General features: G+C 37.0%; 2 long non-coding RNA genes across 2 annotated transcripts in view; both read right to left on the bottom strand.

Moving 5' to 3' along the window:
• Window positions 1–10,651, bottom strand: part of LOC135205822 (uncharacterized) — a 183,815-nt gene that overhangs the window by 81,545 nt on the left and 91,619 nt on the right. The window lies entirely within an intron of this gene.
• The window catches only part of LOC135205821 (uncharacterized), a 16,265-nt gene continuing 9,218 nt past the window's right edge, over window positions 3,605–10,651 (bottom strand). The window contains exon 2 of the long non-coding RNA XR_010312619.1: window positions 3,605–3,701. This is a non-coding gene — a long non-coding RNA (uncharacterized LOC135205821). The remainder of the gene's footprint in view (window positions 3,702–10,651) is intronic.

Here is a 10,651-nt window from a genome sequence, read left to right as displayed (position 1 = left end):
GTCTGGCAACAATATAAGACAGCCCACCACACAGCCTTTGTTAAAGTCTCATGGGCAGCGGCTCATGCAGCATTGTACCGAGACCATCGAAAGATAAGATCTTTTTTTCGGTTGTTTCTGAATGTCAAGACGTCGAGAGAGACGAATAAACAACATCGAAATAAGCCCATCTCCGTCACGGCGGCTGAATATAGACTAATTTCGTCTCTACCTGTTCATTATTCCCTGTTGAATCTTCAAAACAGCTTCGTCGAACTGTATACATCAATTTCCTCAAGGGACTTGTGAACCGTCCGTCCGCCCTAGGCGCGGAAATTCCTCTTCGGAGAGTCACGTGGAGTGACGAGTGTTCCTGCTCCTGCCCACGGTTAGGACCAGCCATTTCTTTCCTCGTTCGTGGTAGCGGGTGGGAGGATCGTCACTGCGCCTCAGTTGATGCCCTGTAGGTATTATAGGATGGGTGTTAGCGTCGTCCCCTTCGCCCCGCAGCTGAGACCACTTTGTTTTTATCTGTTATTTTTTTTATCTAAACCCTATTACATCACCTGCATTCATGCTTCCTCTGTCCAGTTTTGCTGTCCAATCCCTTTAACTGCTACTTCTTAGTCTCTCGTAGCCTTGCCTGTTGAATTCTTTCAACATTATTATTATTATCAATAAATTTCAGTAGATGAAACATGTTTACATGGAACAAACACACGTAAAGGGCCAATGAGTTCAAAAGGTTGGTTTCCGTAAATAAAATTGTACAATAAACTTGTGCATTGGTGAGTTTTCCAATTATTTGAGGTTGATGGTTAAGCAAAATGATCGTGTTATAAAATAAATCATAATAACTGTCGGGTTTTCACAAACACACACACACACACACACACATATACATATATATATATAATATATATACACACACATATATATATGTATATATATACGTATATATATATATACACATATATAAATACATAACGACGATATATATATATATATATATATATATATATATATATATATATCTATATATATATATATCTACATATATTATAAATACATATCGATAATATATATAATATATATATATATATATATATATATATATATATATATATATCATAATATGTATGTATATATACATATATATATATATATATATATATATATATATATATATATATATATAATATATGTATGTATATTTATATAATATATGTATGTATATATATATATATATATATATATATATATATTTATATATATATAAATGTCCCATAACCGTGATTCATATACAATTAGGAATTAACCTAGTGAGGGAGCCAATGGAAATAATAAAAGTATGAGTAAATATGATGAGAATGACCTCTCTCTCTCTCTCTCTCACCCTGAAGATTGGAGATTAATAAAAAGTATAAGCGTATGTCTTGAACGTGACATTTCCTCTCCTCTCTCTCTCTGTAGATTATTGCTACGTAGAAGACTTACACAAGACAAAAAAAAAAGAAAAAAAAAAACTCATCAGATTGGGAATTCCATACCATTAATTTTTTTTTCCTAAAAGAGATTTTGTAAAAAAGAAAGGCAACTCACGACCCTTCGGCATATTTATAACCTCACTTCCGGACCAAAATTTTGTATATTTTCGCTTCTGGTTAATCCGAACGATGACCCACGCCCTGGGGGCATCGACCACCGAATTCTAAAATATCTCTGGGCATTCCCGGGTATTCCAGCGCGTCTGTAGCGAATCGCGAAAAGGAAGGAACGAAGAAAAAGAGAGATTTTAAAAGCGTTCGTTCTCCGATTTCAAATCTGGCGACGTCCGGCAACTCTTCACGGGGAAGACCCCCATATGAATCCTGTTTTCCGGCGTGGAATTCTCTCTCCGGTGGCATCCGGCAACGTGCCAGGTTTTGGGTATAAATAAGTGCAGACACTTTGGAAAGACACACATACAGTATCTTCCGGACTGAAAGAGACTACCAGACAGTATCCTTTCCACCGTCATCATGAAATTCGTGAGTTTGAACGGAGATTTTGATGCTTCCTAAATAGTGATCCAAGGCGTTTTTTTTTTTTTTTTTTTCATTTTTCTCTAGGACTAAACACTCTTGGGTGGGGGTTGGGGTGGTTAAATTTGTTTTTTCCTTTATATATATCACGTCTTTGGATACAAAAACCCCGTGGGTCACTATCTGGGAGAGTTCCAAAATATTGTTACAGTATTAAGACGCTGATTTGTCTACAGATTTTTCATTTTTTTGAGAGAATAAACAAAAAAGTTATGTTGACATAAAATTGGTCAGTCTCTTGTCATTTATTATAAAAAAATATTGCAAAATAGAATAATATATTGAACCTAACTCTTGATAATAAACGAAAACCCGTCTGGCCTTGACTACGCATTATGAAGACATCCAACAGCTGACATGATTCGACGTCATATCTGACCCAGGGCATATTAATACTTTATATTGGACGTCCGCTGTAGCTGATTTATACATTAAAAGTAGCCACCATGAATTCACTTAAATAATATTGCTAGTAGGCTTTCCAGTCACATAAGCAGGGCTCTTGTAAGTACATGTCTTCATATAAGTAACTAGGAAAGGGCATTGCTTACCAAACTGTAGTATACGTTCTTATCAAGTTCCCGCAATATCTTGGATATTTTAAGTCAATTTTTGTGTCTATAACCTTAATTATGAGGTTCCATGTTAGTTAGCCTACCTTATAGCATAACCGACTTAGAATGAAATAGAATATTGATTATTGGCCCAGGCCAAGAACTGGGACCTATGAGTTCACTCAGCGCTGAAGAGAAAATTGACAGTAAAGGTTTGAAAGGTGTAACAGGAGGAAAACCTCAAAGCAGTTGCTGTATAAAATAATTGTTAGGAGAGAGGGTGGACAGCAAGAAAGAGACTATGGATAGAGGTACAGTAAAAAGGAATGAAAGGGGTTGTAGCTAAGGGCCGAAAGGACACTGCAAAGACCTTTAAGTAATGCCTACGGGGCACCGTAGATTGTCTTGTGTGTGTACGAAAACCACGAAGGATCATTATAAAGCTTATGAATTCCAGAGTTGTAAGCGTACCCTAGAGCTTTTATTAAATCAGTTTTCTTAAGTTCGTTAACCAGTAATTGTCAGAGTTCCAGGAAACGGGATACTTCTATTTGTTCAAACGATTCTTGTAAAATGCGTTTTTCTGTCTATGTATCAGTTCTCTTTGTGCTTGATCATATCCTGACATTTTTATCAAAGCCTTCATGAATCTTTTTAACTCAAGTGATCTCTTCTTTCTGCATTTCCCATCACCTCCTGTTCCTTGTTTGGAAGCTTGAATATCAAGTCATTTAATAGTCATTGTGGTGGCCTTGTTTCGCAGGAATAGGGTTCGTCTTCTAAATAAAAACAATAACAATAATAATAAAGTGCCATGATGATATACATCATTGTATGAACCGTCTCCTTTTTAACCCAGGTTAATCTCAGCCTCGTCGTGATGGCCGCCATGTTGGCACTCGCTTGCTTTGCAACAGCCATGCCCGACCCTTATGCTCTGGCGGATCCTGAGCAGATCCCCACCGTGGCTACGGAGGCTTCGGAGGAGGCTTTGGAGGCTTCGGGGGAGGCTTCAGACCAGGCGGTTTCGGAGGCTTCGGAGGTGGCTTCAGACCAGGCGGATTTGGAGGAGGATTCCACAGACCTTACTACGGATAGATCTACTATGTCCGGGAACAACTCTCGGTCTCTTCTGCTACGATTCTGGCTCCACTGGAACGAGTGACGTCGTTTCTTCGGGAATTTAATTTCCGATGAAATAAACTTTGGTTTATTCTTCTGACCTGTTTTTCCTTCATTTCCTAAAATATTGTCATATATAGTATATATATATATATATATATATATATATATATATAGTATATATATATATATATATATATATGACTGGTAACAATGTTCTGTAACACAGAATTCCATCTAATAAAAGGAGCCCATAAAAAAACACCAAAATAGAGAAAAAAGTACCTATATTTCAGAGACTGCTGTCTCCCATTTAGGTAGATGAATGAGAAAAGTTTACAGAAAAGGTGGTAGGTATTTATACCAAGAGGTACATCCCACAAACAAGCCAATTTAAGTCACCCCGCTGATAATCTTCCTTTAATCTTCTTAAGGGTTGGTTGAATGAAGAGGTTGTCGATCGTGTCCGAAATCCATGCTCCTTTTGAGATGTTCATTACCTGCCTCTCTTTTATTAAGGCCGATTCCATCATTTGACTCTTGTACCGGCAGTTGCTGCTATAAATTACACGTGACAAATTCCAGTTTATTCTATGGTTATGTTCATTTATTATGGTTGAAAATAGCAGAGTTCTGTTGTCCATACCTAACTGACGACCTGTGTGTTGTATTAATCTCTGGGGGGAAGGGATTTACCTGTAAATCCGATGTAAGATTGGTCACAGTCCCTGGCATGGGATTTCGTATACCCCAGAGTCCTTTGGAGATGCTTTTGTTGGACGTTAATCAGGGATTTGGCTAAGGTGTTTGGGTAAGTAAATACAAAAGGGTTCGATTTCCGAAGGGATTGGTTATTCTCTTAATCGTGTCCAGGTGGGGAATTATTATTTTATTGTTGGGTGTATCTCTTGGTCCTTGTCTTTAGGGGGTCGGTAGAAAATTACGTTTGCTTTGTGAATTGCTTTCTCAATTATATGGTCAGGATATTTTAAAGACGAAAGTTGCTTGCGAATTAGTTCAAATTCTTTTTCCAGGAATTCGTTGGGGAACAAATTCGTAAGGCTCTTAAGAACAAGTTACTAGCTACACCTATCTTGATAGTACTGTCGTGATAGCTAAAGTAGTGAATGTATGAAAGTGAACGTTGGTTTTCTGTATATGTGAATTTGTATTCTGTCGTATCTCTGATTATTAAAAACATCAAGAAAAGGAATTTGTTGTCTGTTTCCCATTCAACTTTAAATTTGATGCTGGGCACTAATGTGTTTAATTTCGCGAGGAATTCATTAAAATTGCCCCACCTATTATCCCAAAATGTTAGGATATCATCCACGTATCTCATCCACAGCATGTTTTTGGGTTTTATTGCATTTATTACTGTAGTTTCAAGTATTCCATGTACAGATTGGCTAGAACAGGACTTAAAGGACTACCCATACTACACCCGAATTTTTGCTTGTAGAATGATTCCCCGAATGAAAATACGTTATTAGATGCACATAATTCAACTAGCTTTATTATTTTGTCAAGCGCCAAAGGGAAATGATCTGAATAGGGGGATATTTTACCCTTAAAAACTGAAGAACGTCCTGTACTGGTACTTTAGTGAACAGGGAATCTACGTCAAGGCTTAAAAGTTTTATGTTGTGAAGTGGTATATGTGCTTCTCTGAATTTGTGACAAAATCTTCCGAATGTTTAATGTGACTGGGAGAAAAGGTGCCTAAAAAAGGGGAAAGGAGGCCAGCTAACCATTTAGAAATTTTGTAATTGAAAGCTCCGGCACATGAAACGATGGGTCTGAATGGAAGATTGTCTTTGTGAGTTTTGGGAGGCCATAAAAATAGGGTAATTTAGGATTAATTACTTTAAATTTCTCTAATAGTTCAATACTCTTTTGTCTTTGCCAATTAATCTTACTTTCCGAAAAAATTCTGTGGGAACGTTTTGGAGGGGATTTTTCGTCAGTTTTTCGTATGTGTTTGTGTCGTTAAGGAGCTGGTTGATTTTGTCAAGGTAGAAGTCTTTGTCCATTATTACGATTTTGCCGTCTTTGTCGGATCTACTTATTATATAACATCTAACTTTTTTAGCGAGTGGATGGCTATCATGAATCTGCGAGGAACGGATAATTTCTTATGTAAATCAGTTAAAGCATTTAGTAACACTCCTTTTTAAACATATCTCTTCACGGTTGTAGTTTTTGTCAGATATGAATTTATCAAAAGCCACTATGAAGTCTAGGTTGTTTTTTGCGTCTGGCATAAGGGCGAAGGATAAGCTAAATTTAAAACTAAATGTTGATTTACAGTAAGGGGGGGTGTGGATAAGTTTAAAACTTTGTCTTGTTGCTCAAGATTATTCCACGCACTATTGTCTATTAGGTTATTTAACTTGCGTAGAAGTCTGTTGGAATGAGTCACGCTATTATAGGCAGCAATGTCGGAACAGAATGAAATCAGATACCTGTATATGTGGTCCGTAGTGAGGAGGCGAAGATTAGACTGGGTTCCATATATCACTCTGCGTAGTATGAAGATGTCCGTTTTTCGTATCGGTGATTCTTTCCTCCAGGAAAATCTTGTGTGAGAGAGGGAAGGGGTCCGATTGCAGAGTCCATCTCCCGAATCCGTACATTTTTTGGTAGTACTTGCTCTTTGAGGCATTCTTCTAAAAAGTGTTTTTGGTTTTTCAGCCGGTGTAGTCTGATCAGTTCTTTCTCAAACTTGCGAAGATTGGCTTGACTTCTGGAAGTGAGTGAAGAATCCTGGAAAGGCGGTTGAATTCCATAATGGGCTGAAAATGACTGGTAACAATGTTCTGTAACAACAGAATTCCATCTAATAAAAGGAGCCCATAAAAAACACCAAATATAGAGAAAAAAGTACTATATTTCAGAGACTGCTGTCTCCCTCTTGGCTTGTTTGTGGATGTACCTCTTGGTATAAATCCACCTTTTCTGTAAACTTTTCTCATTCATCTACCTGAAGAGGGAGACAGCAGTCTCTGAAATATAGTACTTTTTTCTCTATATTTTGGTGTTTTTATGGGCTCCTTTTATTAGATGGAATTCTGTTGTTACAGAACATTGTTACCAGTCATTTTCAGCCCATTATGGAATTCAACCGCCTTTCCAGGATTCTTCACTCACTTCCAGAAGTCAAGCCAATCTTTCGCAAGTTTGAGAAAGAACTGATCAGACTACACCGGCTGAAAAACCAAAAACACTTTTTAGAAGAATGCCTCAAAGAGCAAGTACTACCAAAAATGTACGGATTCGGGAGATGGACTCTGCAATCGGACCCCTTCCCTCTCTCACACAAGATTTTCCTGGAGGAAAGAATCAACCGATACGAAAAACGACATCTTCATACTACGCAGAGTGATATATGGAACCCAGTCTAATCTTCGCCTCCTCACTACGGACCACATATACAGGTATCTGATTTCATTCTGTTCCGACATTGCTGCCTATAATAGCGTGACTCATTCCAACAGACTTCTACGCAAGTTAAATAACCTAATAGACAATAGTGCGTGGAATAATCTTGAGCAACAAGACAAAGTTTTAAACTTATCCAACACCCCCCTTACTGTAAATCAACATTTAGTTTTAAATTTAGGCTTATCCTTCGCCCTTATGCCAGACCGCAAAAACAACCTAGACTCATAGTGGCTTTTGATAAATTCATATCTGACAAAAACTACAACCGTGAAGAGATATGTTTAAAAGGAGTGTTACTAAATGCTTTAACTGATTTACATAAGAAATATCCTGTTCCTCGCAGATTCATGATAGCCATCCACTCGCTAAAAAAGTTAGATGTTATAATAAGTAGATCCGACAAAGACGGCAAAATCGTAATAATGGACAAAGACTTCTACCTTGACAAAATCAACCAGCTCCTTAGCGACACAAACACATACGAAAAACTGACGAAAAATCCCCTCCAAAACGTTCCCACAGAATTTTTTCGGAAAGTAAGATTAATTGGCAAAGACAAAAAGAGTATTGAACTATTAGAGAAATTTAAAGTAATTAATCCTAAATTACCCTATTTTTATGGCCTTCCCAAAACTCACAAGACAATCTTCCATTCAGACCCATCGTTTCATGTGCCGGAGCTTTCAATTACAAAATTTCTAAATGGTTAGCTGGCCTCCTTTCCCCTTTTTTTAGGCACCTTATCTCCCAGTCACATTAAACATTCGGAAGATTTTTGTCACCAAAATTCAGAGAAGCACATATACCACTTCACAACATAAAACTTTTAAGCTTGACGTAGATTCCCTGTTCACTAAGTACCAGTACAGGACGTTCTTCAGTTTTTAAGGGTAAAATTATCCCCCTATTCAGATCATTTCCCTTTGGCGCTTGACAAAATAATAAAGCTAGAGTTGAATTATGTGGCATCCTAATAACGTATTTCATTCGGGGAATCATTCTACAAGCAAAAATTCGGTGTAGTATGGGTAGTCCTTTAAGTCCTGTTCTAAGCCAATCGTACATGGAATACTTTGAAACTACAGTAATAAATGCAATAAACCCAAAAACATGCTGTGGATGAGATACGTGGATGATATCCTAACATTTTGGATAATAGGTGGGGCAATTTTTAATGAATTCCTCGCGAAATTAAACACATTAGTGCCCAGCATCAAATTTAAAGTTGAATGGGAAACAGACAACAAAATTCCTTTTCTTGATGTTTTAATAATCAGAGATACGACAGAATACAAATTCCACCATATACAGAAAACCAACGTTCCTCCACTTTCATACATTCACTACTTTAGCTATCACGACAGTACTATCAAGATAGGTGTAGCTAGTAACTTGTTCTTAAGAGCCTTACGAATTTGTTCCCCAGAATTCCTGGGAAAAAGAATTTGAACTAATTCGCAAGCAACTTTCGTCTTTAAATATCCTGACCATATAATTGAGAAAGCAATTCACAAAGCAAACGTAATTTTCTACCGACCCCCTAAAGACAAGACCAGAGATACACCCAACAATAAAATAATAATTCCCCACCTGGACACGATTAAGAGAATAACCAATCCCTTCGGAAAATCGAACCCTTTTGTATTTACTTACCCAACACCTTAGCCAAATCCCTGATTAACGTCAACACAGCATCTGCCTTAAACGTCCACTCTAAAAGGCATATCCAAAGGACTTTTTTTTGTATACGAAATCCCATGCCAGGACTGTGACCAATCTTACATCGGATTTACAGGTAAATCCCTTCCCCAGAGATTAATACAACACAAACGGTCAGTTAGGTATGGACAACAGAACTCTGCTATTTTCAACCATATAAATGACATAACCATAGAATAAACTGGAATTTGTCACGTGTAATTTATAGCAGCAACTGCCGGTACAAGAGTCAAATGATGGAATCGGCCTTAAATAAAAAGAGAGGAGGTAAATGAACATCTCAAAAGGAGCATGGATTTCGGACCACGATCGACAACCCCCCCTCTTCATTCAACCAACCCTTAAGAAGATTAAAGGAAGATTTATCAGCGGGGGTGACTTAAATGGCTTGTTGTGGATGTACCTCTTGGTATAAAATACCACCTTTTCTGTAAACTTTTCTCATTCATCTACCTGAAGAGGGAGACAGCAGTCTCTGAAATATAGTACTTTTTTCTCTATATTTTGGTGTTTTTATGGGCTCCTTTTATTAGATATATATATATATATATATATATATATAATATATCATTTATCTAACTACATTAATTTTCGCATCAATTACGAATGTATAAACTGAGTATGCATAGAATACGATGCATAAATTAATGCATGAACTGGGAATGCAACATAACGAATGCAAAAAGTAAAAATGAATAAGCTAAAAGTGCATACATTACGAATGCATAAAACAAGAGTGCATATATAACGAATGCATAAATGAAGATATATAAACTTAAAATGCTTTAATTATTGAAACAAACTAAGAATGCATAAATTATTAATGCATAATTACTAATGCATAAATTACGAACGCAGAAACTAAGAATGCATAAATCAGGAAAATTACACAAAGAATCGTACAGACCTTACCTTACAGACCTTACATCTTGTTCGGGTTGCCCCAGGTCCCTCAGTGTGAGGCACCTCTAATGTCTACCAGAGAGTTGCTAGTACATCTTCCGGTATATTTTGCATCTTCCAATCTTGGATGGTCTGGGATGCAGCTTAGATATTTGTCGAGCTTATTCTTAAACACATCTACGCTTACTCCTGATATATTCCTCAGATGAGCTGGCAACGCATTGAATAGACTCTGCATTATCGATGCTGGTGCGTAGTGGATTAGATTAATGTTCTGTGTGCTTTCCTTATTTTTCCTGGTATAGTTTTGGGCACTATTAATCTACCTCTGCTTGCTCTTTCTGATATTTTTAGCTCCATGATGTTTCCGGCTATTCCTTCTATTTGTTTCCATGCCTGAATTATCATGTAGCGTTTTCTTCTTCTCTTCTCCTTTCTAGACTATATAATTTTAAGGATTGTAGTCTTTCCCAGTAGTCAAGGTCCTTAACTTCTCCTATTCTAGCTGTAAAGGACCTTTGTACATTCTCTATTTGCCCAATATCCTTTTGATATTGTGGGTACCATATCATATTGCAATATTCAAGTGGACTACGAACATATGTTTTATAAAGCATAATCATGCTTTCAGCTTTTCTTGTTTTGAAGTGCCGTAACAACATTTCCATTTTTGCTTTACATTTTGCCACTAGAATTGCTATTTGATCATTGCATAACATGTTCCTATTCATCATCACACCAAGGTCTTTAACTGCTTCCTTATTTGTGATTGTCTCATTATTAGGTTCGTATATGCATATAGCTTTCCTTCTCTGTCTCCATAATTTATTGATTCAAATTTATCAG

This window comes from Macrobrachium nipponense, chromosome 24 (genome assembly GCF_015104395.2).
Source record: "Macrobrachium nipponense isolate FS-2020 chromosome 24, ASM1510439v2, whole genome shotgun sequence".
Classification (NCBI taxonomy): Eukaryota; Metazoa; Arthropoda; class Malacostraca; order Decapoda; family Palaemonidae; genus Macrobrachium; species Macrobrachium nipponense.
Note: the sequence above shows the minus strand (reverse complement) of the source record. Positions and strands in the feature narration are given on the sequence as shown.